Here is a 25,142-nt window from a genome sequence, read left to right as displayed (position 1 = left end):
TCAAGTAAATAGAATGGGGATAATTAGATTAATTTTTAGCAACATAACTTCTTTTTAAACTGCTGATTACCAAATAGCACTAAAAAATAAAAAGAATATTGCTGTTGGCAATTCCAGTCTAAAACAGCCTTACATCAGGCAATCACTATACTGGTTTTATTTCTGGTTTCAAGGAATAATTCATATTATAGTCAAGTACACCACTTGCCACAGGTACACTGCTGTTCTGAGAAACATCAATTGTTACTCATTCTGATCACGATACTGGATCTCATTTAAATGACATAACGAATCAAGGCATTTTTAACTCAAGGTTAAGCAGCAATTTTCCCCTCTCTCACAGAATTCACCAAGGTCAAGTCAACATTTGCATTGTGGCAAAAGGCATTCATTGTTTTGAACATCAGTATTTCTGTGCTAACACAGCTAAAATTTTCTTCAATTTGAGGAAAAAAATTCGAGTGATGCAATTCTTGGGGCAATTATGAAGGCGAGCCCACACCTTTTTTAAAACAGTCAGAAGGAAACACTGAGTCCCTCCATAGTCCTAATAAAAGTAGTTCAGGCACATCTGGGATCTCTATCTGGGGTAACCTCTTTTATTAGCACAAGAACTTGCTGCCAAGTTGGCAGAAAGAAGAATGCTATTCAATAGGCTTACACTCAAATAGAGCTGGTGCATAACATTTTGTCTGAAAAGATCCCTTGGGAAGGCTAATAGTTGAAAAAAAAAAAGCCTCAATGCTATCAGCATAGTCCAACAGCAATACCAGCTACAGAAGCTTTTACATTGTGGCAATCAAGCAATCCAAATTATAACAGAACCTAGTTTCTATGCACATTTTAATGCATTTAAGACTTGATTGTTCATACACCTCAGCTCAAAATGAAAAATGTCTTTCTTTTTCTTAAAGGAAACTTGCAAAAACTCACCTCATACTTTCTCAAAGTATTTAAAAACAACATTTTCTTAACCCAAACTATTTTCCTCAAGTTTCAAGATTTGGCATCCTTATAAATTCAAAAAAGTATCACTGTTTCTAAAGCACCCTTTGAATAATGCACTTTGGTTTCTTTCACCTTGCAAATGCTCAGCAATGTCCTACTTGCATGTGTGTAAGACTCCCCACTAAATCATGCATGCAAAACTGTTTGTTGAGCTGGGGCTTTAATTCCAGAGTCACAGTGGATCTCAACAACATAGTGAACATATTTATATAATTCTGTTTAACAGCTTACACATTGGCAACTTCTCAACTAAATTTAAATGATTCAATAAAATTACGTCTTTTATAGCAATAATGTAAATAATGGCATAAGAAATGCAATAATCCTGTAGGTAATTTATGCTTTATCAGATGAAGGATAACTTCTTGCTAAAGAAGTTAAGTCAAAGAAGCTTTACATTTATTTCACATATTTGCTTTAATATAGATAAGACTTTAGAGTTAAATGAGTCCATTTGTTACACTGAGTCACACAAATAACATATTCCTTCCTGTAGGGTTTTTGGATCCATTCCTTCCCTAGTAAATCTATTTTACAGCTTTAACAGCAATTCTAAAATACATGCCAATTATGTGCTTCAACCTAGATCTGCGAATTGGGTTCTTTGATTCAGAATTGCTTGCCTCAATAAAATCATGTGTAACTTTTTAATGAACTAACTAATTGATCACCAGCACTTGTTATAAGAAGGTCAGGGAAGAGCTGAAAAAAAATTGTTTGTTTTCCTGGAGACAACAGTGGCAGCCTCTATTAGGAGTCTGAATAACACAGAAGAGCTAAAGCATTCCCTTAAAGAAAATCCCAATCTGGCCTGTTTTCAATGATTGTTTAGAGGAATGAACACAACTGTGGGATATGTAATGGCTTTCTCTGCTTCAAATCCGTTCCTTTCTAAAAGCACTATAAAACCACTGAATTTCATGCATTTTTGAAAGTTGGATGGCTGCCTTGTATCCTTTCAGCTTTTGCTAGACCAAAAAAGATAAACTCCCCTCTAAATACCATTGGAGCACTAACTTCTGATCTAATAATTTTGAAGTGTGATGGCAGGCAGCCCTCAGTGACACGCTGAACAGCCATATGTGCAGGAATGCTTTCCCAGGGCTGGGATGGACGACCTCCTACTCACTACCAGCATCCAAGAAGTGTCAGAAGTCACTGGACACTCCAACACACTGTGTGTTTACTGCAAGCTTTATCACTTTAAAAATGAGCATCAGGCTAACTTTCCTCCCCTGTTATCTTCCTCCTTCTTGGCTTTCTGGGCAGAATGCTGTGGTGCTGAGCACTCCCAACGCTCACTGAGGCACTTTGCACCCCATGTTGCCTCTGCCTACCTGGGACCAGCCAAGGCATTTACTGCCTGCCCCCTTGGCCCCTTGCAGTTCCCACATCCATCTCCCATGCCATGAGGGACATCACATTTTCTTTTTCTGCCTTGCAGCAGCAGTCCAAAGGGCTTGGTCTTCCATGTCCCCTTCGAAGGAACAGTACCTCTGCAGTAGCTACACTAGATACCAAAGTGCCCTGGTAATGTTTAAGAAGAGAACATTGGTGTCCTTCTCTGCTCACTGCAGAAGACACATGTTTGGGATCTCTATAAAAAGTGGGAACATGTAAAACTATTTGAGATTTTGGGGTCTGTTCAAAAGGCATTGAAAACTGATGATCTAAAACCATGAAAATATTTTAACTTACCCACACTAATCAGCGCTAAAAATTCTACTTGTGAAAAGAATAAACCCAAATTATTGTTATTTTACTAGCATGAGAGAGAACATTTTTTTCATGGTTATACCAGTCCTTGATCAATAAGTTTCAATGGGCTCTGCCTGAAATTCCATAATGTAGAAGATGCTTGAGTTCTTTCAGCAGTTCTCTGAACCACTTATCATTTAACAAGTGATCCATCATGCTGTGTAGCCATGACTCTACACAAACACATGCATCTGTTTCCAATGCCTAACTCACAGTCCTTGTTGGTTTTTTAATAGCCAGCATTTCATTCTGAGTTCAATAAACTCTTCAGTCAAGATCATGCTTTTCTGATCCTATTCCTATTGCAAAAGCCCTCTAGGTAATCTTTTCTAATAGAATGAGTATCTATAGAAGAACAAATAGATGCATGTTTTTTATGAAAAAAGATTCTCTCACATCCCTCTATAACTTATTAAATTTTTTGTTTATGTTTGCTGAATATCTCATCAAAGTTTTCTTGTGCATGTCTGCTACTACATTATCCAGATATTTAGTGTTTAAAGTCTGTTTACCACAACATTACCTAAAAATCCTCCCTGTTTTATTTACTGATCTGGGCTGGAGAAAGATTTCTAATTCATATTGACATTGTTTTAGCCATCTTAAAATCTAAAAGAAAGAAATCAGTATTTTCATATCTAGATTGAAGCACATAGTGAGATGTAAGACCCAGTTATGTAGGACAACCACAGTGTGATATGGAGCAGTCCAGACTTGTCAGATTCTTGCCACTGGGTTTGCAAAGACCCTTGTGCATAAATTTCAGAATTTCTTGCTGTTTTCATGCAGCACTGCTGACTAGTTTCTCAACCACAGAGTTCAGAGGGAAAGAAAAACACTGACTCATAGAACCAAGCTTTATACCAGGCTGCAGTGCTTGCCAAGGAGTGGCAGCCTGAGCTGTATTTTCCTTCTCTGCACATCTCAGTAGGATTTTATCATATGTTCTACTTGGTTTCGAATACAGCTCCTAATATTTCCATTCATGGCTGGGGTTTGTGCAGTACCAGAGCAAATAAACTTGGGCACTGACATATATGGATGCTATAAAGATGAAAATTACGTGGCATAGCAACAAAAGAAATTAAAATATCTGTGCAACTTTAATTTTAAAACAACTTTAAAATAAATGTATGGTCTTTGGAAAACTGAAAACGTGTATAGCTTCTTTGCACTTTCAGTAATTCCCATGATTCCAGACACTCCTAACTGTATTTACCACACCCTTATATGTTGATAAAAGAATGTATAGTCTGAAGTTTTATATAAATATACATTATTTAACAGTTAACATACTTATAATAAAATAAAATAACTGCATTATATGTTTAAAATATTTTGATTTGTTAAGTTAAACATTTATTCAGGTGTTACTATGAGTGGTATCTACTGATGCTTAAATTTCATGCAAAACTTTAGACTGGAAAACGGACCTCAATAATATAATTTATATCACTTTTTGGCTCAAGTTCTTTGAGTTGCTTATGTTACTCACAGGATAATAACTAAGCTGAGAGTATAATTCTGCCACTTATTTTAATAGTAAATCATAGGAGCTGTTAAAGAGCTGAATATTGCTTTTCAAACAAAAAAAGCCTCATTATTTTAGGCAAAAGATAGAAGTTTTGCTACTGCAGAGATTCATATTTTGAGTGTTCTAGTATTGCTATGATGATTATTTAACTGGAAAAGGCATATAAGAATATAATAAAGTTGTAACATAAAGAACAGGTAAAGAAGAGAACTTATTCCATTTATTCTCCATACTAGCCACAGATTTGTCTCAAATCTATGGTAGTTAGATTTTGTAGCTGAATTTTCTTAAAGTTCATATTTGCCTTACAAAAAAACCCCAAAATCATAGAAAGTGAAGCAATACTAAAAATTATTTTAAAATTAATCACAGTTAATTTCATTTTGTTGGAACTAAGTATTTTCCCTAAATGAAGCACATCATTAAATGCAAAAATTGTGAAGTCCTGACAAAACAGCTTTGCTCAGCCAGTTCTCTGAATGTGAGTCTTACTCTTAGACCAGAGAAAGGTACACTAACCAGAAGAACAACTTAATTTTTCCTGTACTTCCTATTTCTTTTATAGATGACCTTCCCTCCTCTCTTGCTTTTATATTCAGGCTAAGCAGCACATCATTCCATCAAAAATATCAGTGGGGAAAAGAACACAGTACAGTAAATTTATTTTTATTTATTTAATTTTTAGACAATAAAGTTGTATTTTTTTATATACTAATGAAGAACTCTTCTGATTTTTTTCTATTGCATTGATTCTTCCATTGTGTGCATGGGACAAACATGCAGTAGGTACAACATCAGAAGGAAATTTTTCTTTACATGTAGTTTTAAAAAATATTAATGAAAAAAATATCTTGACCAGAAGCAGGTCACATTAATCCATTTTACTGTTTCATGCAGATCTACTCTGCTAATCTTGCAGAAGAATAACAAAAAAAATGTAGTCATAGCGCTTATATATGAATAATTTCATGTTTTCCCAAGGAATAAATTCAGCAGAAACTAAGCTCAAACAATAAATATTTTAATAATCTAATTCCATTAACGACTGTGTGGAGAGGGAGTTCTAAACAACAAAAACAAAAGTAGTGAAAACCAAAACTTTTTCATTCCACACTAAAAACCATTCTGAGAAACCTCATGAATGTGCGAGTTCCATTTTATTCCACGGATGAAAATACTGAGAATATTTGAATTACTCCTTTTCAGCAAAGTGGGCATATGGATTGAGGCTCTAGGCTGGAGTCCTCCCCACCTATTACACAAGCACAGCAAGAGCTGCCTGTCCTCACCCCAGGGCCTGGAATGCTCTTGTGTTTCCCAGGTCCCAGATACCCCTGGCAGCTATGGGGTTCTACAAGCTCCTCAAAAGCAGCAGCCTTTCCTCATGGTTAAGGACTTGCAAATAATACATATTGTTATTGTCCTCTAGAAATGTCTCCAGTGTTCTTCTGTGTGAAAAGCCCATCCACAAGTCCTGCCGCTCTGCCAGTGCTGTGGCTGCGTACAAGGTACAGTTCTGTCACTGAAGATTTGCTTTGGCTGCCTAGATACAAGTTCTGAGCATTAGATGACAGCAATGATCATAAAAGTGACAGCCATTTGAAAGATCACACAGCATTTTGTGTGAAGGATTGTGCAATACACCTGATCTTAACACAACAAGATCAGCCAGGATGTGCTGACTGTAAAAGAAATAGGCAAATTTAGGCACTGCTTTTTTTTTCTGTCTACATCTTCCTGTGTGTAAGGCACTAAGTTACACTGGTGAAAGAATGCACAGAAATCAGGAACGGTAAAAAGAGCATTTTGTTTTTTACAGTGATGGTTTATTTCTGAAACCTTTGTAATCTCTATTTCCTAAGTGAAAGTAACCCCCCAAATCGATGGACTTTTTTGAGCCTTATCTAAGCTGGACAAATCATTCAAAATGGCACCACAAGGAATAATTTTGTATTGCCAGAGATGATGGAGCTATTTGTATGACTTTAAGTATGAACAGTCACTCATAGCCTAAGACATCAACAGAAGAAATCTGGTTTTCATTAGTTTTGAATAAAGTCTTATATGTTTTCCTTCAAAACAGCTTATAGAGAAACAAGGGACAAACTGATGAGGAATATAAACTAATGACTAGAAGACATTTCACAACAACTCATATATTATATGATAATTATATTAGGACATGCAGTCTCATGTATGTATGCAGTCTCAGTTCAGCGAAAAATGAGAATGTGGTTTGGCTGATTTCAGTGTGAAACGTGCCTGCTTAAAAAGTGTTCAAATTTTTTTATCTTAGTTTAACTTCTATTACAAAAATGTATATGCATGTCCTCTCTTGACCTCTTGTTGGAAAGCAATTCTTGTGTCCTGTGACACTACTGTGATCTATGACCCTTTACTGAGCTTCTGCAAATTAGCATTGTTAAAGAATTGAAATGTAGTTATGAACATTTCACCTATCAGTTAAGTAATACCAGGTTAGAAGAGTAATTTTGCTGCCTTTAAATGGTAAGGATATTCTCCATTACTACAAAGAGATGCCAAGGCAAATCTCAACACAGCTTTGTAAACTCAAACACGTGTCATAGAAAGACTTCAAATGATCCCTCACTGGTCACTACTGGACAATACCTGAAATAAAAACACCAAGCCCTGCTCTAAAACCATTCCAGTTTCAGAAAATGTAGTAAAGATCTAATGCTACTGGAAAAAGTAATATTCTTCCTCTACAATTTTTGTAGAAAGGGCCAAGCACTTCTACACAGTTTTCTCAACAAAGCTTTGATCTCAGTGTCTGTTGTGGAAATCTCACAGCACCTCTCCAGAGAAGGCAGAAGAATTTTTGCGGCTTTCTGGCATGAAGACGGAGGGGGAGGATTTTTAGGTGGGTTGTTCAACACTTTTCAGTATTCATTAGCATTTTAAGTCCTTTGGTAAGATCAATCCCCTCACAGCTGCATGTATTCTTAATTTTTTCTTTTTTTTTAAGTATTAAAATGATTTAGCACCAAAAATTTTCAAACCACAACAAAACCTACATTACACTTACTCCCTATGGTCAAAGTAAGAAAGATAACAAAAAATATCTTTTCTCCCAAAGGAAAGAAATGGCCAAACATAGAAATCCAAATTCATTTTTAGAGGAAAATAGCCAAAATAAAATTGTGAGTTGCTGAAAGAAGTGTTAGTTTTGTGCTGGAAAATATTTGAAAGGGAAACAATTTCATTAATTTATTGTGGCTAAGATTTTTTAAATACTGGAAAGGATGCAACTAGACTAAATCTGCTGAAAAATAGAGCTAAATATCCTGCACTTGAAAGCATTAACACACATGCCCTTTCTCATTAACAGAAAAACCACTTTAAATGACAAATAGCCAATTCACATAATAAGGACATTGCCTACTATGCATGTGCTGCTTCCACAAACAGATTATTTTTTTCCTAATAAATTGTATGGCTAAGTGACAGAAAACATACAGACTTAAATGAGCAAAATAAGGAAATTCTGAGGTAAAGACTGAAACTCAGCTCTTACCCACCCAACCGTGCCCCAGTATTACAGCTTATGTGGAATTCATTATCGACCAGTGCTGAGTGATCTCAGCAATTCTTAACATAGAGTAGGACAAGGCAAGTTAAGGATGAAATTTCCTCTGAAGCACTATGACTTTTCTTTCACTGCTGTGGTGACTTATAGTAAAACTAGTGAAATATTGGAGCATGTGCATTCTGAAATTCAATTAATCAGAAATAGCGCACTTCTGTAAAAATCAAAACAAAAATGCATTCACTTAACACTAAGGAAAGTTTTCTGTGTGTTCAAATTGTAGCTTGCCAGTTCTTTTGGAATCCACAGATACATAAAGACACATTCAAGAAATTTTGGTGTAACACTAAAATTTATCCTAGTAAGCAAGAAGAAACCTTTGACACCTATGAGTATACCCTATTGATCCACTGTATGAAGTTAAGAAAAAAATAAAGGAAATGAGTTTTCATATATTCAATGCAGTGGAAAAACAGCAGTTATTTTCAGACTTCAGTAGTTTAATTTTTATTTTTCTAACTCATACTATTAACAGTTAGCAACAAAAACTTATGCTAAACAAGACTCAGGAGAATCTGGAATGCAGGTTGCACACCAAGGTCAGAAGAATAAGTTTGATTATTCAAAGCTGTTGTTGAATCACAGTTGTTGCTACAAAACTGTCAGGATACTTTTTTTTTTTTTTGCAGAACCAAATAGCCCCACACATTGAGATTATTTTTCTTATTTTTAAATACACTTTTGAAACTACCAAAGTTCAGCTTTGAGTACTTGACATCTCAGTTTTATACAATATAAAATAATGCTGTAATGGAAATACTAGCAGGGTCTTGACAACAGCCGTGTAAGGCTGCACCTTTATATCACAACAAACTCTTCCAGCTGAAAAAACTCACTTATTACCCAGGATGGAGTGGAAAAAAGATCGTTGTTGCTTCAGGAAAGACAGTTGCTTGAAAATTGGCATAAAGTGGTGAAAATTATAAAGGAGCATTACTTTTTTTCCCCTGAACTCAACCTAACTACTCCAGAAAGTAATGCACAAATCATTCATTATAATGAGTCATAACAATGATTTGTGATCTTCCAAGTTTTCATTTTACGCCCCTCTGTTTTTCCTTAAAGACAGGAGGATAGACAAAGACTGGAAACTTTGGGTCATATGGATCACGGCACCACTGCTATGTCTGGAATTTTCTTATAAATATCCTATTGCTCTGAGGTTCATAGGCCTGACTGAAACAGCAGGGACGATCTCATTTGTACTTTTATAGTTGTAGAGGGATTTGCAAGAGTTAACACAATTTTCCATAATATTTCTTACCGACTTCAGGAGTAAAGGGAGAGTACCCTTTTTAATCAGTATCTGAAACATTGTTAAGTCTAAAGGGAAACAGGAATTCTTTCAGATTTAACAAGGCTTTTCCAAGTGCTGATAATTTTAAAGGTACAAAACAAGGCAACTTTTGAAAAAGAGAGGATTTCAGTGAAGTGTCTGTGGGTAGCAACCAGTGCAGTAGTCTGGAGGGTACACTTTTCAGCAGATTTTACTGCTTTCTTGCAGCCTTGTGCCTTTTAAAGATTAAAAGATTATTTTTCAAAAAAGAAATGGTATATTATTCCTTTAGAGTTCATGAAAATATTCAAATCAAGAAAGTATTGTCAGGTTCTGTTACAGTGAGGTCTATCTCAGAAAACAAACTGTTTCACTAACCACCAGTGGGAAGCTAGAAAAGCGCCTCATTTTGTATAGTCACAGAAGTCATTAAAGGCTTTTTTCTCACATCCTTCTCCAGGCAGACAGGCAGGCAGGCAAACTATGCTAACATGGCTGATCTGACTCAGATATTGAGCTTGAGGACTAAATAACAGAAAGAAGAAAAGGCAGTTCTGATGTTGCCCACGCAGTATTTCTCAGGGACTACTGTTCTGTTTCCTTACCACATTCAGTAACGCTTCCATGTACACATTTAGTCAAGTCCCCACAATGCGACATGGATTCAGAGATAGAACCAACAGAATTATTGAATTGTTGAATGCCCACTGATAAATAAAATAGGATTGTTGAAAACTGACTGCTGGAAAAAAGTGGGTCTGCATGCTTATACAGAATTAATAGGTAATTGCTTGATATATATTTTTATATATAAAATGAATAGGATGATGATCTTGCTGGCAAATTTCTCTGTCTTGTCTAATGTCAAACTAAGAGTGCAATAAGTAAAAGCGTAAGTGTTCAACATGTAAGCATACCCCCTCCTATCCTCTTTTTCTTAGCCCATATGCTAATAGGAAGGCAACTCTCTGAAAGAACAGCATAATTTATCCTTTTCCTAAGTTATGCTATGATGCTTTCAAAGAACCAGCTGTATAGAGGTTTGCTATGTGATACTAGCAATAGCTTTAGCTGCTTCATTTTGGGTATAATCTTTGTGCAATATATGCGTCTGTGCACATAAATAGGGATCCAAGTATTTGTAAGAATCAACCTTCCATGCTATGGAGTCTGAAAGGTGCCCAGTCTGAAGCATGAGAAGGGCCTACTGTACCTAAATTCTGCAGAGTACATTGGAATTATCCTTGTTAAAAATCTAAAGTTTGATCCACTTGTGGCCTGAACCCCTTCCAAGAATAAAGCTGACCCTTTGTTACGTATACAATATTTATCATTTTTCCCCAATACCATCTATTGTTATAACTCGGTGTACTCTTAGTAATAACCAATAGAAAGGTGCCACCGTGGCCAAAGAAGATGGAGGAGAGGAGGAAGAAGAAGGAGGGTAGGACACACCCCAATTCCTCCATCTTACTCCTCTAAACCCCCCTGTACATAAATCCTAAACCTTGTGTCTCACCCTCTAATTAACTAATCCCTTCACCATTCACCCGGTGAAGCCCTGTGAAGCCCTCATCCTTGTCGTCTCCTGTGTAGGGTTAAAGTCCAGCTACCAGACACTTCTGGCAACATTCCAGGACTCCCGAGACCCCTAAGCTGGTCTCGGAGGCTCAGCATCTCAGGACTGAGATATTGAGATCCGACACAGAAAGGTATCTCCAGTTTTATTACGTGCAGGGGACAGATTTTAGCCTTCTTTTTCAAGACTCTCTTGAAAATGCAGACAGCCATCCTGCCTAACAGCTAAGAGCTATATCACCCGCCAATTTATTAGAGGTCATTTATTAGAGGTCACAAGATGCCAGCTTGTCATTGGAACTGGCAGCAGAAACCACAGCCTCAGAATCGACAAACACTGCTGCTTTTGTTGCAGGTTTTCCCCTATGAGCCTGTGGTCTGGGAAAAGGGCAAATAGTGAAAGTCAATCACAGGGGAATGAGTGATGGATATATAGGGAGTGAGCAAAATTATGAAAATAGGCAGGATAGAAAAGAGTGTGGTGCTGAAGAAACATGATATATTAAGCAGATGGAAATCCTTGAGGCAGATACTGGTCAAAACATGAACAATGTATCACTGCATCTGTTCCTTCCATCTCTAAAACACATCAAGAAGCACTGTAATTCTGCAAATTTCCCTTCTCTCTCTACTACTGCATTCAGTAGATAGTATTAATGTGACATAAATAATATCTGAATTAATATATGGTATTCATTTACTGTACCATACTGTATCAAATTATAATTCTTAAATTCATCAGCTCCCATTGACAATTAAAGCCATTTAAAATATATATAAGAGAAAGATATTTTAACTTTACATGAGGTATTTCTGTAGGACTTTCTACCAAAAGGATATATAGTTTTCAGAGGTTTCCTAGACTTACACATAATATCAAGTGGCATCTCTAACATGTCTAAAGTCCTTTTTTGGCTCAATGATATCCCTCTACTCGCTGTTCTGTTTACTTTCTGTTTATACTCCAATAATTGCTGTTTTCCTTCTCACCACTAGAGTATATGTGTGCACAAAAATAGCTTTTCTAAAATACACAGAGAAAATACAGTGTGACTTAAGGAACTAATTTTCTTTTAAGGAATATGTGCAGAGAGAATGGTTCCATGTCTACACCACTGCTACAATTTATGTCAGAAGAATAATGTATTTCCAGATCTGTGTACTATGAAACACTTGAGTTGTTTAATTTTTTGTCTCTTGGTTTCTGTCCAAAGGGCTATGATTGTGTGAAGTTTCAATTAATATATGGAAGAAGCTCTTTAAAATAGATGATATGGCCAATTGCAAACATTTATTAAATATGAATTCTTGCTGTCAGAAGTGGAAGAATTCTCAAAGTGAGCACCAAACCTCAGCCTTCAGGAGTAAAGAGAGCATCTAGCTCAGGAGTAGATGAACAGCTTTGAGTAGCCATAGGAGTAGATAAGTGCCATGAGTGAGGAATGATATTCTTACAATGCTGAAGAGAGTCTGAATCAACCAGTAATTAATCACCTACAACTCTTCTCTCCTCAGAAAGAGCTTAGCATACAATGAAACAGAAATCTCTTTTTGAAAAAACCCAGCTGATTTACATGGCATTAACACAGTTGATTCAAGAAGTACTTTCTAAAATGGATAAAAATTAATTTGTTTAGCCAAAACAAGCCCTCATTAGATTTCTAATAATCTTTACAACAGAAGTCAGGGTAAGAAAACCCCCACCACGTTATTTCATATATAAAACTGAAAACTCTAGGAAATGCAGATATGATAATTTGAATGGTTTTATCCATGTATGCATACATATACCCTTGTCTTTCCTGTAATTGCAAGGAATAGAATTTTCTGTATTATGAAAAAAAGTTTTCAGGAAGAAAAAAATAGACATATTGGTAATCCTTCAAATTCCTTATTGTGCTTGATACACGCTTTCATCTTAGTTAACTAAACGTAAATCAACAGATTGACATGTGCCACAGAGCTTAGACACTAATTTAACACCTCTGCATAAAGTTAGAGAGGAGATTTATAAAATCACTTTGAATTTATTATTTCTAGAAAGAGTAGACAAAAGTCTTTGAGGATTAATTTCATGCTGTGGGTTAAATTTCACTCTCACGATAGGCCAAGTATTGCCTGGGGCACTACAGATAATGAACCTGACAAGGGATTAGCAAGGAAATACTTGTGTTATTATAAATCGTGTACACTTCCCTTTCTAACCAACTTCATCCTTCATGACATTAACAAATTACACTCTTTGTCCACGCTTCAATATAACACAAAGCTATGAATGATCCTGAACCAAAAGTACATTAGATAAGGTCTTCTCAAGGCATAAATAGCTACCAAAATTTGGTTGAAAGATCCAGACCTCCTGAAGTGAGAACCTAAGACATTTTATGTCAGATATCTCCAAGAACCAGAGAAATATTTGTACATAAAATCTGATTTAAGAGTATCAGCTGATGCAGTCTAAAATAGTTTATAGACAAATGTGAACAATGGAATTAAATGTAACACAAAATCAGAGGAAATTTAGGGAGTGTTAATCTACCAGAAAGTCTAAAACAAGCAAAAATGTTAATCACTTGGCTTCACTGTAAACATTGGATTTACTAAAGACCTCAAACACAATATATCATGTGTAAATTAGACTAGAAGTTCCAGTAATGATTTTGTGCCCAAAGCCAGTAAAGAATATCTATGATGTAAATATAGATTTTTTTTTTGTATTTGATCCTTTCATCCTTTATTTTCTTGAAAAGTTTCAAACTTTTACAAGTAAAAACCAGGTAAATTTCTAGACAATTCATGCTGAGCTGTGCTGCCATGCAATGGAGGTGAAATTGCATAAAGTGGAAATCTGACGTCACCACTGGACCCTTTATTTATACATTACCATACAAACAAAAAGGCAAGAAGGAACTCCAAGCTCTGAACTTTCTTCTGCTGGCCCAAACTAGCTTAGAATGGCATTCCTTGAATTTTAGAGATGATAGTATTACTGCTAATGCCTTCCGAAGGGAAGAAGAATCCTAGAAATTGTTCTTGTAACATACTCCTCTGCATCTTTCAAAGCAATCAAGTGCAACCAAAAAAAGCAATTTTTTTGTACCCTATTACTCTCCCATCTCCTTTGAAACCAAAGCCTTTTCAAGACAAACCATCTCCAGGGTACAGCACCACATAATTTCTAATCACCACATGGTAATAATCCATGCTAAAATAATCAGAGATTAATTAGTGCTGGATTGCAAAAGGTGTGGACAATTTTTTATTTTATTCTTCTTGTCAAAACAGCCTGGGCCTGAGCCCTCACTAATGCTCCCTTAAAGTCTCTGAGAGAACATGACCTGAACAGGTTCTCCTGGACCTCAAGGGGGAGAGCTAATGATGCTGGAAAAGTATCCAGTTTTGTCTCTTTGCTCCTACATCTGCAAGCCAGGGAGCTGTGCTGTCCCTTGCTGTAGTCACAGAATGTCACCACGAGTCACACCGAGCTGTGCCAGATGACTCAGACCTACTGCATGGCTCCTATTGTTCTCCTAAGACCAAAACAGAGAAAGAGGAATTTCACCATTGTGCTCTTGCAATATGTCAGTGTCAGTACTGCATACAACAGGCAAGAGTAGTATTTGCTGCACTTCCCTCTTAGCTTTCTAAATGGAGAGGAAGAAATATAGTTGCATTAGGAGGCTTATATAGGCTAATAACGTAATATTTGAGAATTTGCCATTTTGACTCCTCGGCATCATGTAACTTACTCTCTCTCTTAACTTACCCATGCAGATGAACCAGCTCTGCATCCAACCATCTCCATCCCCTGAGACCAGACCTTTGGCCAAAGTTATTATAAATGAAGGACAAATCCTATTAAAATGACAACTGAGCATGCCCTTAGACTAAATGAGTGCTATGAGCCCTCCACACTTTTCCAGAACTGAAGGTGCTGAAGACAAGACTATTCAGATTCAGGTGGGCTTTGTACTGGGAAGACACTCAAACATTGCCAACATCTTATATTTTCCACTTAGAATGTAATTTGGTGGTGGCTGCTCTCATGAGAGAGCCAACTTAAGGCCACAGCTTGTTGCCAGACTCTTGTTTTGCTGATACAAATATCTACAAGGCTGTGGAATAGAGAAAGAAAACAAACAGTCCCCACCCCTATGCCCAGTTTTTACTATTAACCAAGATTACTTCATTTTTCAGTAATTCAGCACTGGTCTTGAGTGGATTCACCACAGCCTTGATTTAAACTATTGGCTTCATCTTCCTGATGCAGTTTGTTCTGTTTTCTACCATAGGACCTCCTAAATACCATATTCAGCATTATATGCATGAGGCATATCGTGACATGGTATGTGTGTCCCTGTCTCAGCAAGAACTGAGCTTACAGCAGAAAGTGGTGCCTTCATCTAAAGGAGTCAAAAGAAAAGAGAGCAAGTAAAGAACTGCTGGCAAGTGAAGCAGAAATTAACTGGAGAGGAAGAATTTGGGACAGGTTATTAGAAAGGATAAAGAAGAGACACAGTAGGAATAGATTCGGTGGAAAAGAGCAGCCACTAGTGTAAGGTGAACTGAAAAAAAGAGATTTTCAGACCTAGAAAGTTAAAAGAACATTAGGAAGAAATCACAGCTTGGAAACAGACATAAATGAAATGTGGCCACAGAATCTGCAATGATTTATGCACATGCTTCAAGATGCATACTTTAAGAAAATCCTTTTAATAATTTTCAGACAGTAATTGCTTAATGAAAATCATATTCTCTGCCTCTCTGTCATTTGTTTTTGAAAGTGGCAGGTTCATTCTTTGAAACTTCTTAGAGAAAACTTTCAACTTGAGACCTTCCCAAAAGACACAACTCTTAAGATAGATATATAGAAACAAAAATGTGCAACAAGAAGTTTATTTTTTAAGATTCCTTCCTCATTAAGTCCAAGGAAACAGGATAGTCTACAAACGAATCAGGCTGCATCAGGAACAAGGGATGCTGAAGATGGTGTCTAACATGCAGAAGTTGTTAAATGTGGCCCATGTTACTGAAGAGACATTATTAGGGATTGTGCAATTTACAGTTTCCTGAAAGTTAATGGCTTTAAATTCAGACATTTTAAATTCATATTGAAGGCAATGAAAGTGTATATAACTCAGTTGGCCATTAATTGAATAAAAAATCTAAGGTCAGCCTAAAACAATTTTATGCTACACTTCTAACCATAGAATTGTGCACACTCTACTTTGCATTAAACAATTTATGTTCACATCTGTCACATATTACTTGTTGCCTCTTTTCCCCTTTCCCTGAGGGGAGCTTCTTGTTCTGACAGCAGCTTGCTGTCTGTACTTCTGTCTAGCTCTTGATTTATAAAGGAATAATCACAAAAAATACAGTAAATTTATTTCTAATTTTGATATTTCACTTTTATTGACTGTGCCTATGGAGGAAGATGTTAAAGAAAAACCTACTAACAAATGGAGTAAGAGAAAAAAGAGCTATACCTGGTTACTAACCATCACCTGATTTTAAGACCCTGGTTTTTCTAAAGAAAAATATAATTGAATGTGATGGATAAGAACTGTCATTATCTTCCTCATAAGAGATCTGCCACTAGTTACCAGCTGGCCAAACTGATATGCTGAACCAACTTCTGACTTTTAAAGACTCAGAAGCTTCTATTAATTCATGGGTCATACAGAGCAGTTCAGTAGGAAAATGTTTTTTAATGGACAATCAGGTGACAGATTCACATTAGGAGATGAATCTTTGATGATTGATACTTTCCTCCACTCTAGCAGGCACTAAAATGCAACAGACACACTTAAACCCTAAACAATGTTACAATCTTATGTAAACACCGATACCAGCACCTAATTACACAGGACTAGACTGAGCATGTTAATTGTAAATAATGAAAATGAAATACTCAATCCTATGTGCCAGGTGGTAATAATAATTTACCTCGTGAACTTTTTTTGTGTCAGATTTTTTCAAATTCACAGCTAACTTGAACTTTGAAAAAAGAGGAGCTTGGCATAGCTTGACAAACTGAATTAATGCGTCTATCAGCATTTAAGCCCTTGCTGCACTGTGACATCTCTCCAGTAAGTAAACTGCCTCCGAGACTAATGTGTCTTCACTTACTACTTCACTCTATGGCTAAGCTCTGAAGTGCCAGGGGATACAAATGATCTTGTCCTCAAAATAATTTAAGGCCTGCTCTAATACAGAATGGAAAACACGGAGAGCAAGGTCTTGTCAAAATGCAAAATCAACAGAGAGTGTCAGGAGGCAGAGTTTTCTGTCTGTAATGTGATCCTTCCACACACCATAATCTCCATTTTATTTTGCCTAATGAGGCAGGAGTTAAAGCAGTTGACCTGATCAAACTCAGATGGCAGCCCTAAAGGATGAGCCCCCTGCTGCACTTGTGTCCCGACACCCTTTGTTACCTCCAAGTGAGCTGAGACCAGGCTGTGAACCATGTAAATAGGAGGCTTCCAGGTTAATGAAAAGCTGCAACACCCTTCTAAATCAGGACAGAAGGTTATGCTTTTCTAATCCAAAGAAAGTTTCATGAACCTCAGTAATAAAGTTTAATGAACGTTGGTCATTTTGAACCATGCAAATAGAGACTGGACAAAAGGTAATATTTTCCTTTTAAAAATTCCTTATTCTGTAAGCACAGGTCAGCACATATTATTAGGATAACATTAATTTGTTTTCTTATGACAAATTCAAATATATCAATTAAAAAGGGATGTCTTGGGAAAAGGTAGTTAATAGTTTTTATGAACTGATGTTTTTATTAGGTGATGGCATGTTTGCTGTTTCATTTCATTACTTATCTGCCAAGGAGTTTCTTTCAACACCAAATCAGAATCTACATGCTACAATCATGTAACACATTCAACTTCAGTCCATTTGCTCCAGCTGCTGACACAGATAAATCTTTAGCAGTGAGCAAAACATAAAAATTGTCTACATTATCTTTCAGCATGTAATATAATTTGCAGTCTTTTACACAAAGGAAATAAAAATTGGAATCACCAAGTATGCTCCTACCTGTCACTTGAAACATGAGCCTGTGTTGGATACTATGCCTATGGTGTCTGCAGAGAGGTACAGAGAGCCAAGGAGTATTAATTTGGTTTTAGTGATTGTATAGGTTTTGTTCAGTTTTGAGTCTGATTGATGGGGGGTTACATCTGCTCTGAAAAGTTCACATAGATAAAGAAAGTGGATAGGATATACAAAAGTACCTCAGTATGACTCAGGTGCTCCATTAATAAGTTTGAATACATTTCTGGATGCCTTAATTTTTACTGACATGAAGCATTCCATGATAAAAACTTTCATACTAACACAGAGAAAACACAGAAAACCTGAACAAGCAAAACGTTGATACCTGCATAGTCAAAAAATTACCAGTATGGTTCATGCTTGGTTTGTGCATTTATATTTTTTTAATTCTACTTAAAATGTATATTAATTTATCTGCCTTAAAGAAAAGTGTGAGCAATTTCACATTTGTTGTTTTAGGTTTATCATCTGTGCATTTATTAATTTGTTACTTATTCCATATTACAATTTTGTGTTCAGATTTCACTGGGCTATTTTTTAGCTCCCTTTTTCTTTCTTCAATGAGGCACTTGTGACACCACTTTTCATACATTCCAGTAATCAGTTTCAAAGCCATTCATCAGGGTTTCAGAAGCCACTCGAAAAATTAGATACATGTGCTCAGTGTAAATGGGAACGCAGTGATTTATGACACAGGTCATTTGGAAAACCCATGAGTTCTTCTCCAGTGACATGCCAGAAATCACAACTATTACTAGAGGGCTGTGATCTGTTTATTATACAGCTTATGGGAGGTGTGCCATGTCTAATTCATTTTTAATGTGTTACATTTTTTCTGGTTGGTTTCTGAAAACAAGATTTACAGTTGTTTAGAATTTGACAAGAATAGTAAACTGCTGGTTTAGTTAATACATTTTAAAATGGATTGATTAAACTCTCAGCCTGTTTGCACTCAGTGTTCAAGCTATGAAGGCAGCACTGTTTTAATTGCAACTACAGCAGTCAGCAGTTCTGTAAATCATGTGCTGTGCATCCCAAAACATGGGATGAAGAAACTACGGATGCTTAATCTAACTGGCAGGAAAGAAATTAAATTCCTGGTTTCTATTCAGCTTAAAAAAGGTGGCTATCACAATTAAAAAAAAAAAAAAGGTATTTCCAGAATCCTATGATCTCATTTACCTGCTCAAGGGAGGGATGAGTGTGTTCCTGAATCATCCAGTTCACAAATCTTTGTCATTGCATCTGCTGGTAAGGTACTTAAAAAGAGAGTGACACAGCAGCTCTGTCACACACAGCACAAATCAAATGAGGATTTTTTCATGGTGCTCACCATAGGAAAACAGCCAGTGAAGTTTTTTACTCTTTTAGTATTGGCACATTTCTAACCTCTAGTTAAGGATAAACTTACAGAAAGTATAGACTAAGTACTTTCTAGTATGGATGCAGACATGGCTTTATCAATAGCATAAGAGGGTTGTAGTCCTCAGTGCTTCTTCCCACAGCAGGCAGCTCTGTTTGCAGGACACAGCAGCATTTCTGCAGAGATGCACCCCAGGTGTTCAGGCAGAGGGCATCAGAGACCATTGCCCCCCTGAATGCGCAGATTAAGTTGTGCCCTGCCAGACTTTCTTAGAGAGACACCTCAGTGGCAGAAGGGCTCTGCCTTGGCTGAGTCAGGATCTGTCCTAAACCTAGCAGTCATGTACAGCCTGCTGGAATTAGATACGCACTAAAGCAGAGCTCTTGCATACCTTTTAAGCACTTAAGTGTTATTCATCCTATTTACCTTCAGTTATCTTTTATTCAAGCACTGAATTTAAGTCAGGCTTAAATTTAGGCTCCCTGCAGAATCAGTGCAGAGACATTCCTTGCCAAAGTCCAACTCATCCCACATCCCCAAGATGGGCATCAAGGACTGATGGAATTACCTGTCCTGCATGTGGTACAATGTTACAGCCATATAGTGAAAGACTGAAATGGGTTCACCTGTACCGTGACCATTTCTGCAGCGCCATTCCACTTGTTCCTTCTCTGCCTTTCTCTTAAAAGACCCCAAAGTGCAGCAGAATACGATACACAATACTTAAGTAATATTTAAAATTCTTATTAAAATGCTCAGGTACTGTAACACTGTACCTTTCATATGTAATGTCTAGACTTAATTAAAGACAATTAAATGCAAGGAAAAATATTTTAAAGTAACTTCATGAGAAAGTGCAAGCCACTACTTAGTGTACTTAGTGTACAAAAATACTTATTAGTTGTTTTTGATCTAAAGAGACCACAACTTTGCAATACATTTTGGATTGAAGGTCAGAAAATTTAGTTCTATATGCAGAACACAATTTTTAAAAAAGAGTATTTTTTACTTCAGGCTCTTTGTTTAATTTCTTGGTATTTATTTTGGTTAGGGTTTTGTTGGTTTGTTTTTTGGGGCAGATGTTTGGGTTTTTGTTGTTTTTTTTTTTTTTTAATTTTAGTTTTAGTTTGAGACAATAGGATTTATCACCTGGAAAGAGAAAGAGACGCCTGTTATTAGATTTTACACAAATGGCAAGACTTTATTTGCTGGCACATCAGACCAGAGGAAGGTAAAGTGCAGGGACTTTGAAACATGAGCCAGAATTTAAACTGCTAGGTTTTCCAAAGATACTTATTTTAATTACTTTTTTATCTGTGAAATACAGTCAGTGCTAGTATCTCTGAGCAGAAGACTTTATTTGGTTTAACCCCAGGCAGCAACCGAACCCCATACAGCCACTTTCCCAACAGTGGGATCAGGGAGAGAATCAGAGGGATAAAAGCATGAAAAGTCATGGGTTGAGATACAGACAGTTTAACAGGGAAAGCAAAAGCCACACACACAAGCAAAGCAAGACAAGGAATTGATTCAGTGCTTCCCATGACAGGCAGGTGCTCAGCAATCTCCAGGAGAGCACGGCCCCATCACACATAACAGTACCTTGGAAAGACAAACATCACCACTCCAAATAATTTCCCTTTTCCCCATCACTTTAGTTACTGAGTATGGCCTGGAATATCCCTTTGGTCAGTTGGGGTTGCCTCCCCTGGCTCTGTGTCCTCCCAGCCTCCCATGTACCCCAAGCATCCTTGTCAGCATGGCAGTAAAAGAAGCAGAAAAGGCCTCAATTCTGAGCAAGAACTGCCCAACAATAGCAAAAACATCTCTGTATTAGGTGTTTCCTCTGTGTTCAGCACAAATGCAGAACACAGCCCCATACCAGCCACTGGGAAGAAAATTATCCCAGCCAAAACCAGCCCAATTGGTGTTACAAACATATTTTCAAATCTTGTCTCCCACAGTCAACAAGTTTGAATCACGTAAACACTACTATATTGAGACTTAAAGCTACTGTTTTAAAATATTAACTCTGCTGTCAAGGCCCTTCAGAAGGCTTGGATTTGCACACAAATCAAAGAAACAGCAGAAGTCATTAGATTCCTAGAGACAGAACTGCGCGGGGGCGACTACCGCTCTGGAATCTGGCTATCTGGTGAGGGGCGAAGGCCAGGGCCCCTGCGCATCAGTAAACAGCTCTTTTCGGCATCTTGGCCTTGGGCTGAGTTGGGTGATAGCTCGGAGCAGCGCGGTGAGAGACGAATTAGGAGGCGACTACTTGCTGGGGGTAAACTGTCGGTTTATTACAGAAGAACTAACAAGGAGGGGAAACACTCAGCAAATGGCCCCGAACAGGGGGCAGGAGAGGGTTTTAAGGGAAAAGGGGGGAAGAAGGCAGGGAAACCCGGCTATCCAATAGAAATACATATTTGGAGGTACGAAACATAACTGATATACTAAAGTAACCAACTGTTATAAATCATAGGAGGGGCTCCGGGGCTACAGCCAACCATAACTCCTAGAGAAAAGAAAATTCTCGAAACCTGGGAGGAGAAAAGGAGTGATTGACTGAGTCCAAGGAGGAAACAACTTTCACTTTATAAGAGAAACCAGGGGAGGAGCAGTTTCATTTCCATAGCAACCTAACTGACAGGGTCCTGGGAAAGGAAGAAACCATTTAATACAGAAAATGGGGGAGCAAACTAACAAACTTAAGAACACACCACAGCACAGAACCATTTCTAAACTAGTCACGAGAAGATTTAGAGCATATAAGCTCCTGCAACAATGACAACCACAACCACAGCATGCACTCTACACCATATGATGTGTCATGTACACTGCACAGATCTACCATCTCTGTTTCAGTTATATCCCTCTAATCTAGGGGGATTTTTTTTTCAGTTTTTCTGGCTGTATCACCCACTATATGATTCTGATAGAATGGAATAGGGATGGACTTTCAAAAGAAAAGCTCCTAAAATTAGGTCAGGAACCTTGTGGGAGTATTGCCCATAATTGGATTTGATTTTTAGATGCTTCCTCTTCTGGTTTTAGTTAAGCTTAGCTAGCTGTACTAGAAAGAGTGATTCAGAAAACAGGTACTTGCATCTTAATCACAAAAATAAAAATTCACTCCAGAAAGGGCATTTACCCACAACTGCCATGCACATGCCTTTTTAGCACAGCTGATTTTAGCTCTTTCAGAGGTTTCCTTGAAGATTTAAACCATTTCAATATTTCCTCCATAAAGTTAACTGGCAGTGTTTCACAAAAAATTAGGGAAGGAAGAATAGAATAATCCTATAGTTGTACATATATCTAGAAATTTATGACAGAATAAAACCTTGATAACAACAACTGAAAGCATACTAAAGGTATGTGTAACAACGTCAGGGATAAACATCAGAAGCAGCAGACCCTTGTTTAAAACATACCACAGGAAATACATTCAACAGTTGGAATTTATGAACATTGAGTGTTTATTTAAAACATTAACCTGGCTTAGGCTATTGTGAAGTGACCAAAAGCACATATAGCTTTCTGCACTTGCAGAAAGACTACAGGAGAAAGGAATAGAATTAATTACCCATTTTCAAAATTTCCCTAAACTCTGTGATTAATGTATTTCAAAATTGTGAATCGACACAATAATTTTGTTATTTCATTATTTTGATTTTCTTATCTTTTCCTTATCTAAAATACATTCTACACATTCTCTGAGTACACTATTTTCTGCATGTCCACCCAAAGCACATGCCTTATAGTGGGAAGAAAAATCCAAAATTACGAGTTCTACACATGAATGACAAGAAGAGAAAGTGTCTACAAAATTTACACTACTGATATTTGTCTGTTTTTACATTTCTGGAAATAACTCCAAACCACTGGGGAAGAAAGTGCCAGTGATTAACACTATAAGTCTAACATGTAAGATGGGTGGAACTCTTGTTTTCCACCATGATCTAAGAAAAAGGAAAAATGCTGTAGTTGGGATAAACACTGATCATCACTGATCATGAGGTATCGCAGGTTATAGGCACATGGACTTGCTGACCTGAGAACTATGAAAGTGTGTCAGACTTTGTCTTGAGAATCTACCACAAGCAATGAAAGAACTCTAGTGCAGTAACTGTGGCTTCACAGTTTCATGCAGAAGCTCTTGATCCTTGGATGGCACAGTGAAGGTTTGAACAGAAATATGGGAGGAGATTCTTCTTTTGTCACTTGTTAAGCAATGAAAAGGGATATGAAATGGTGTGAAAAGCAAGACTCTACTGTTGGAAGGGAGTAGAGGTGACGCTGAAACACACCAAGGCTATAGTCAATGTCTGCAGTTACCACCTAGATTCAGCACCCCAAGGGGCAATGGTAACTTTTGAAGGAGAAAACCAATTCAGATTTCTTTTTCCAGTTCAGTTCAAATAAAATGAATTCCAGCTAAAAGACACAAGGATGCTAGTTTGGAATTACTCTTGAAGGCCACAGTTGGTGTCAGCTCAATTTCTGGCACTTGGACATATTACACACATGCCACACAGACAGGAGGTTCAGGAATACAACATGGACAATGCTAAAAAATAAAGAATTTCTGTACCTTGAGTATGCATGAATCTGCACCTGCAGCATAGATTCACATACAGCAGTCATTTTAAGAATGGATTCATTAGACACATAATTTTCTTTATCCCTGTGATGAGGAAAAATGTGCTTCCATCTAGTTATTTTGATCAAAAGGAGTTGTAATTATTGAAGAAATGAGAGGCAGGGTATTAGTGGATACAGTACTTACAATAGGATCTGGCAGAGACACAATCTGTTCTTGCTTTTTTACAATGCAGTTTGTAGCTGAAACACATGCACAAGTGAACATGCTGGAGAAATGAGCTTATTTGGAGTTCATATTTTAGTCCTGCCTAGAACAGTTTCTGAGCTTTGAGTAAAGGATTATGCCATAGAGACACAGAGGTCAAGGCATCTGTGAAGGTTTTGGGAAAGTCAAGTCCAAGTCTGATATCCAATTCAGGAAGCAGGAGTTGGAACTCATTGTTTCACTTCATAGCTATGTGCTGTGATGATGAGATTATTGTTTATTCCAGATCAGAATCCAGATCTGTCAACTTGATCTTAAAATTGAGAATTCCTTACATATTTCTTCATAGATATTTAAATATGTAATTAACACACATAGTAAGCTATGTTAAATTCAGAGAAATATTTCCCTAATGTCTTTGAAGTTTTTAATTGAGTCTCTGGATTAGCACCTGAACACTCAAGGAACACACGACTGCGGCTGAGTCCATCATACCTTTACTTCAGTGACCAGGAAAATAAGGACAAGGAGATCAAACTATGGTGAGCTTCTGTTTAACTACATGACGGAAACCAGCACAGCTGGAGTCAATTCTTAGCAAATTGATCAGAATTCCTTTACTTTAACAACAGCTTAACTAATAAATGGACTTCCATAATTTTCTGCAATCGATCTAAATTTATCTTAAAAATTAGTGAAACATTTGATCTTAAAGTGTTCACTAAATCTTAAGTATATAACTTTGAAGAATTTATGTAGTTTATCTTTCTGCCAATTCAGAAAAGAATAACTATTTATAATAAAAACTTATTAATTAGGTAAACGCTTTAGAAGATGAATGTTCATAATTCATTTCCTATGTAAGAAAACTGATCCTGTTTTCTTTTTCAAAATTCAGTATTAACTTTTGTTACCAGGTTTGTATTACGGATTTTTGTTCGTTTGCTTAAAGACATTTTTGTATCAACTTCTGCAGATAGTAGTAACCTCACTGAAAATTTGAAAAAACTGCATGTGTGTTGATGCTCTTCTTCTGCCATTTTTTTAAAGTAAGCACACTTCATGCAACAATCCAGACATTTTCCTGTATAGATCTGTTTCTTTTAAGGGGTTTTTCAAGTATTCTGTGAA

The 25,142-nt window shown here is 36.9% G+C and overlaps 1 protein-coding gene across 7 annotated transcripts in view; it reads right to left on the bottom strand.

Moving 5' to 3' along the window:
- Window positions 1-25,142, bottom strand: part of SLC25A21 (solute carrier family 25 member 21) — a 238,934-nt gene that overhangs the window by 62,170 nt on the left and 151,622 nt on the right. The window lies entirely within an intron of this gene.

Source organism: Zonotrichia leucophrys, chromosome 5 (assembly GCF_028769735.1).
Source record: "Zonotrichia leucophrys gambelii isolate GWCS_2022_RI chromosome 5, RI_Zleu_2.0, whole genome shotgun sequence".
Classification (NCBI taxonomy): Eukaryota; Metazoa; Chordata; class Aves; order Passeriformes; family Passerellidae; genus Zonotrichia; species Zonotrichia leucophrys.
The sequence above is the reverse complement of the archived record's forward strand: the minus strand, read 5'-3'. Positions and strand labels throughout refer to the sequence as shown.